Source organism: Armigeres subalbatus, chromosome 1 (genome assembly GCF_024139115.2).
Source record: "Armigeres subalbatus isolate Guangzhou_Male chromosome 1, GZ_Asu_2, whole genome shotgun sequence".
NCBI lineage: Eukaryota > Metazoa > Arthropoda > Insecta > Diptera > Culicidae > Armigeres > Armigeres subalbatus.
In genome coordinates, this window is record NC_085139.1 from 209,110,637 (window position 1) to 209,118,241 (window position 7,605).

A 7,605-nucleotide genomic window follows, 5' to 3' on the forward strand; every position below is an offset into this window, starting at 1 on the left:
CTTCTACCTATTACGATCCCAAGGATTGAACCTTCGCACAAAATCAACGATCCAAATATGTACATCAGAAAATTTCGAAGATGAAACGGATATAGAGATGGAACATGAATTTCTGGAGAGGGACGTTGACTATATTTCATGGTTGAACATGACATCACAAGCAGTAACAGCAATAGAACACCTCCCAACAAACGATGCGTTTCAAGAGTCTGAAACATCTCTCGGATCGTTTGAACGAACAACCTTGAGGGTCTGTCTCATTTGGATAATTAAACTGGAATTAAACTTAAAAGTGACATTTCAATAATTATCAAATAATCCTGCTCGCAGAGGAAGATTACTTTTGACAGATATCGAATCATTTTGCATCGATGTCTTATTGGAATTGCTGGGCAGCACCAGCCATTCTTATTACCGGGTTATTTGCTAATTTTCGAACTGTCACTTTTAAGTTTAATTCTCCAAATGAGACAGACCCTGAGTATGCAGTGTTGTGATTTGCCTTTAGCAAATGAATTTCAACTTAAAATTGGGTCAGCAGCTACCAAAGCTGTATTGCAGGTTGAACAAAGGAGAACGAGATGGTCTAATTAGACAACAAAAATCTAAGACGCACGTTAATTGTCAGTAGGTAATCAAATTGGACAAGCCTGTTAAAACATCAAGATGAGAAGAAACATTTCGAATCGATTTGCGAACAAGTTCAAAAGAATCAAGTGATACGTGATATGTTAGCAGTGTATAAGAGGGGCCAATATTTTTACCCGGCGTCACTACGCTGTTCTGCAGTAGAGAAAAGAGTAAACATTTTCATTCCCGTGTAACAGTCCGAGTAATAAACACGTTCTAAAGTAGTCGGCACGAGTTGCGTTTTATTTCCACGTTATCGTAAGTTCCCCGGGTTAATTCCGTCCGCTTTCGGTGTTGACCTGTCCAATTCGCTACCTGCTGGGTGTCCGCCGGTGAATCCTACAGGTTATGGGCTCCAGTTCGTGTAAGGGAACGGAAAGTGTTTGAGAAGAATCACGTCGTTTCGGTGATTGAGGTTATGTCGCTTGGCGAGTAACCGGGAACAGTTCGGACTGTGTATCAGTGTGTCGCCATCGGGCGAGTACGGAAAAGCTGAAGCTAGTGTGTGTTCCGTCGTACGTTACGAGTACAGTTGTGCGAAAGTGAAAACAAACTTTGTGATTGTTTTGCTTGATCGCGGGTGCACGTAAAAATGAGCGAAAAGTATTTGTTCGCTCGGTTAAGCAACCAGAGCTATCCCGTCTGGAAAAAGCGCATGGAGATGCTCCTGAAGCGCCAAGAGTTGTGGTCAGCTGTGTCGGAAGCGGAACCTGTGCCAGTGACAGTCGCATGGTCAAAACTCAAAACGCGACCAGAAAGCGCTATCTACGATTGTGCTGTACATCGACGATTGTCAGCTGAATTTAGTACAGAATGTAGCCACAGCGGCGGATGCGTGGAAAGCGCTTAAGGATTTCCACGAGAAAGCGACGATGACGTCACGGGTAACTTTGCTGCGTCGGATTTGCAGCATGATCATGGCTGAAGTAGGAGACTTAGAGAAACACCTTTACGATCTGGAAGAGCTCTTTGATCGCCTAGCAACTGCCGGTCAGACCATGGAAACATCGCTCAAGATTGCAATGATTTACCGCAGTCTCCCTGAATCGTATAGCGGCCTGATAACAGCATTGGAGAGCCGCCCCGATGCTGAACAGACGTTGGAACTTGGCAAGCAAAAGTTGCTCGACGTCAGGAGGCATTTTGGAGAAAGTCATGAAGACACGGAGTAAGGAGAAAATCTGCTACTACTGCCGAAAGCCAGGGAATTTCCAGCGTGTTTGTCGTCTGCTGAAATCGCAGCAGAAAAGCGATACCGAACATAAAGTGAAGCCTTCCGGAAGCAAGGCGAAGAAAGCAGTGGAGAAAGATGTACCGATTTGTTTCGCTGCTGGAGACAGCCGGCGTAGAGGCTGCTGGTACGTGAACAGCGGATGTTCTAGTCTTATGACTAGCGACAAGGATTTCTTCGACAAGCTGGACGAAAGTGTGTAGATCAAAGTGGTTCTCGCTGACGGTTCGGTAACCATGGCAGCTGGTGTCGGTGAAGGTTTGGTAAAGTGCGTCGACGGTGAAGGAAAACTAGTGGAAATTCTTTTCAAAGAAGTACTTTTCATTCCGGCCTTAGAAGGCGGACTGCTATCAGTGCGAAAGCTAACCCAGAAGGGGTTAAGTGTGAACTTTGAATCGTCGCGGTGCAGTGTTGTTAATGAAGAGAGAAAAGTGATTGCTACGGCAGAGCTGTGTGGCAATTTGTTCATTCTGAAAACGGCTGAGGACGCGCGGCTAAGCAAAGAGACTCGGCATCTGGCGAACTGCCAGCATACGTGGCATCGCCGGTTCGGCCACCGGGACCCAGTAGTGCTGGAACGCATTTAGAAGGAGAATCTCTGTGAAGGTTTCAGTATGCACGATTGCGGGAGCAGGCATGTAGGTAAATTATCTACAACTTCTTTTCCTAAGCAAGCACAGAATCGTGCTGCTCGCATATTGGACGTGGTTCATACGGACGTTTGCGGTCCGGGAGGGTGCAGGTACTTGATGACCCTCATTGACGACTACAGTCGATACACTGTGGTCTGCCTGCTCAGACAAAAATCGGACGCAGCGAGTTGTATCAAGCGTTATGTGGCACACGTAAAAACGCGATTAGGTCGTGCGCCCGGTGCAATACGTTCAGATGGTGGAGGCGAATACGCTAATAATGAGCTGAAGAAGTTTTATGAGCGAGAGGGCATTCAGGCTTAATTCACGACCGCGTATTCCCCACAACAAAATGGCGTGGCGGAACGTAAGAACCGATCCCTTCAGGAGATGGCAACGTGCATGTTGTTGGACGCAGGGCTTCCCAAGAAGTACTGGGGTGAGGCGATTATGACCGCGGGGTACCTCCAGAACAGGTTACCGCGCGATCGGTCGAGTCGACGCCGTTCGAGAATCTGCGAGTATTCGGGAGTCCGGCGTACGTCCATGTACCCGACGTAAAGCGAAGCAAGCTTGACTGTAAAGCTCGAAAGTTGTTGTTTGTTGGCTATTGCGATGACAGGAAGGCGTTTCGTTTCCTGAACCCGGCCAATGATGAAATTACGATCGACCGGGATGCCAGCTTCGAATCTAGGACAAAAGGTCGAAAGGACAAAAGGTCGAAAGAACAAAAGGTCGAAGGACAAAAGGTCGAAAAGACAAAAGGTCGAAAGGAAAAAAGGTCGAAAAGACAAAACGTCAAAAGGGACAAAAGGTCGAAAGGACCAGGAGAAATTACTATGAAACAATATTATGAATGTCTAGATAGTTTTGTTAGAAATAAGGCAGATTGTTGATTTCGGAAATGAATAAAACTTGTATTGCGCGAGACAGAGTTGTCCTATACAGTTGGCAAAAAAATTTCCCTTTTATTTTTCACTATTTTTAACAATTAAATAAAATGCATTCAATGAGTGCAAATAATGGATGGATATCAAGGTTTTCTAAATGTCACTTCCATCTGCCAAAATAGGGCATGTCGCAGGCGCCCGCATTGATGTATTTGATGTGCGGCGTTTGACAGATCGATATGATATTTAGAAAACCCAAACATCCATCTATTAGTTGTATTCACTGAATGAATTTTAATTAACTGTTTAAAATTGTGTAATTTTGATCATATGGATCTTTTGTTTCTTTCGACCTTTTGTCCGTTTCGACCTTTTGTCCATTCGACCTTTTGTCCCGTTCGACCTTTTGTCTTTCGACCTTTTGTTCCTTTCGACCTTTTGTCCTTTTCGACCATTTGTCCCTTCGACGTTTTGTCTTTCGACTTTTTGTCCTTTCGACCTTATGTCTTTCGACCTTTTGTCCCTAACCCGCCAGCTTCATCGAGCCGGGAAATGGTTCGTTGGACCAGCGTGATCCAGTCTCCGGCTGCAGCGAACAGCTTGTAGAGCTCGATTTTGACAGCGGTGAAGAGCCAACAACGGTCGAAGATCCAGGCGAACTAGATGCACAGGAAGCTGAGGATACGTTTCAGGAGGAGTCGGATTCGGAGTTTTACGATCTGGCTGAGGAAAAAGGCGCAGTCGGCGGAGAACCGCTGATGCTAAAGCGAAGCACACGTGGAATGCTTCCGAAGCGTCTTGAAGATTACGAAGTGGATGTAGCCATATCAGTTGAAAGAGAACCGGATACCTACGAAGATGCAGTGAACAGTTCAGAGCAGGATTTGTGGAAGGCCGCAATGTCTGAAGAATACGGAGGCACTGATGCGGAATGAAACCTGGTTGCTGATGAAGCTTCCAGCCGGCCGTGTTCCCATTGGGTGTAAGAGGATTTATAAGAAAAAGCAAGACAGTTCCGGCAATGTTTCGCGATTCAAAGCTCACCTTGTAGCTCAGGGCTTTTTGCAGCGTTATAGTGTCGACTACGACGCCGTGTTCGCCCCGGTTGCAAGCCAAGCAACGTTGCAGATTTTGTTGACAGTAGCTGGACACAAGAAGATGGCGGTACGACACCTAGACGTCAAGTCAGCGTACGGAAAGCTACAAGACGAAATTTTTATGCAGCAGCCGAAGGGGTTCGTGATGCCAGGAAAAGATAAGCTCGTGTGCCGTTTGAAGCGGAGGCTATACGGCTTAAAGCAGGCTGCAAGAATCTGGAACGCTACGATTAGTGAGTTGCTGAAAGGTTTAGGCTTCGATTAGTCCCGATCGGATCCTTGTTTATTCGTCAAACGCTCCCCAGGAGGAGGAGGAGGTGATTGTTGCCGGCATGACTGAAAAGGAAATTGATGCTGTTGAATGCGAGCTGCGGAAGAAGATTACCCTGTTGTCGTTAAGAGAGATATTTCCTGGGCATCCGGATTTCGAAGGAAAAGAACTGATTCTACTGTCTGGATCAGCTTAATTACATCAAGATGATGGCGTCGTAATTTTGACTCGAACACGCCGAAGGTTCAAGCGTGCCAATTGACGTTGGTTATTACAGAAACCGTGTGGGAAGTAAGGAGTTTAGATCGACGTCATACGTTCCAAATGGAAAAGACACATCCAACATGACATGACGGATCCTGGCAGGAAAAACTTGGCGCTTGATCCTGCTGCATGGCCCGCCGGAATACAATTTCGAGAATTCGTGGAGCTGGCATAAAAACTAACGAATTATACTGAAATAGCTCTATCCTCTTCTACATCCTCGGACCCGGGACATCATGCAACAGTAACATCCGCCTTCGTCGTCGTCCCGGTCCTGCAGTTGGTGATGGCAACGGAGGCATCCGGCCTGCAACTCCAGGCAAGTATAGATGTAGGGAGTGAGTGCTAGTATTGGACCCCTTAACAACTTAAATTTACTTCAGTCGCTTCGCTAGAGCGAGCCTCTTGACAAATTGCAGTTCTGCTGCACCAGATGACAAGCAGCAGGTACCAGCATCGTGTTTCGTACATAAAACTAGTCAAAACATTCATTTTTACCAATAAAAAAGCATTTTGAAATTATGTAGCTAGCATGCCTATTATGGCCACCCCGGGTCCATAATGCGCAACGTCGAGTTTGTTTATATACGTATTATGGTCCCCCCATTTGATTTACATGTACCATTCCCACATGTTCCTTTTGCCTATAATGCCCCCCCCCCCTTGTGTGCTAGTAATGGACCCTATAGCATATTTACATTTACAAATTAGTTAATATAACTAAATTTCTGTTTCCCTGTCCATAACAAATGCATGGAACTGCTGTCCTATTATATGAAGCAACTTCACCCGACGGAAGCTTGCAGAAAATTGTCGATTCCAGCGTTTAATTTGGGATTTTATTCAGGGGGTCCATTATACGGGGTCCACTACTAGCACTCACTCCCTATATCTGAACTTCCGGTACCTGAACAACCCTCACCTTCTAGCCGTAGATGTGTTCCTTTCATCTCAGCTGCTGCTTACTCGTCGGTTCCGGGGCCACTCACCACAGGCACTGAGGAAGCCCCCGAAACACCCGACCTAGTCGCGCTCCATGCTGCCACCCGCCATCGTCATCGCCCCGGTCCTATGGTCGGGGGGCCTCCGGCCTGCAACCACAGGCGAGTAACTTTTTTAACGAATAGAGCTTCTAGGAAATGGCGATATTAAGGTGAATTACGACAGAGTCCAAAAATGGCTGCCACAATGGCCGTGCTAGCCCTCACCTCGCGTTTTTGCTTGCACAAATGAAAATTTACAGGCGATTAGCACACCTGAAAACATTTTTTTCGTGTATGCTGCGAGTAAGCAAAGGTGAAAAACTGTTTTTCGCTTTTGCCTGTCGTTCGCTTTTGGAGTTATGTGCCCCTGAAAGCGGTATGTAGTTTTGAAATTGGATTCTAACGCGATTCACCTTAAGCAGAGAAAGAAAAAGCGTGTGTTCTGACTACGGAAAACGAATAACGTTTGTTTATTTTATTCTTGGTTACACGTTTTCATGTGACTACTCATATGTTTGTAATAATTAACCCAATACACGGTGATCAGCTTAAACTATAGATAGTAGAATCTATAGATTAGCGAAAGCATGGCTGAGTCGATTTTTTTGCCAGTGCACACGCGCACATGACGTCACAGCCCTTAACGTTTGCATTGAAATCGTGACGTCATGCTCGTTTGGAGACACGTTTGACAGTTCGTTTGGAGACAGAGGATTTATCTTCGCTCATCTATATATTCCACTATCTATAGCTTAAACCAAACTCTAACATCCCTCCTTAATGACACTCCTCACAGAATATTGTCTATCCGGATAAAAGTTAGACCAATTTTTATACCGAAGTTGGATTTTTCTCCAGATACAGGCAAATTTCCCAACTTCGTAAATAGTGCGCTAGATTCGCCTAAAGATGCGCTAAACAACGCATCAATTAGTTTGACAGATAAAACTTCGGAAGAAAGTTCGGTTCGGAAGTCCCGACTTCCGAGTTCTAAGTTGGTGCTACGCCGACAATATAATTTTCAAAGTACTCGCTTTATCAAGGGCACACCACTCGATATGGAAGCAATGCACAGCTGTCATTTTCATTGTTTCAGCTTTGCTGCATCGCAGCATGCGTGAAATAATAAAAATGACAGTTGTGCGTTACTTCCGTATCAAGAGGTGCGCCCTTGAAAACGCGAGTACTTTGGAATTTGGATTCCGTGAGGAGTGCCCTTAAACTTATCACATAACTACTCCCAGAGCTGTACGATGTTTCTAAAATGATACGAAAGTGAACCCTTCAGTAAGGACATCAGCTGTTTGTTCAGTAGGGGGTAGGTAACTCAACTCTACCTTACCTTCCTTTACACACTGTTTGATGAATGAGAGCTTCATCTCAGTGTGTTTCAGCTTTTTCGATGACTATCGCGGATTGATTGTCCTCAAAAATCCTCACCGACCCAGGCTCCAACAGCTTCATCTCTGCCAACAGCTTGCGTGTCCACAGAACCTCGGCCACGGCGTAAAACTCGGCTTCAGTAGATGAAATCGCCACGGTTCGCTGCTTTTTGGAACTCCACGCTGTCGTTGACCCGTAAACCTGCAATAGGTACCCATAAGTAG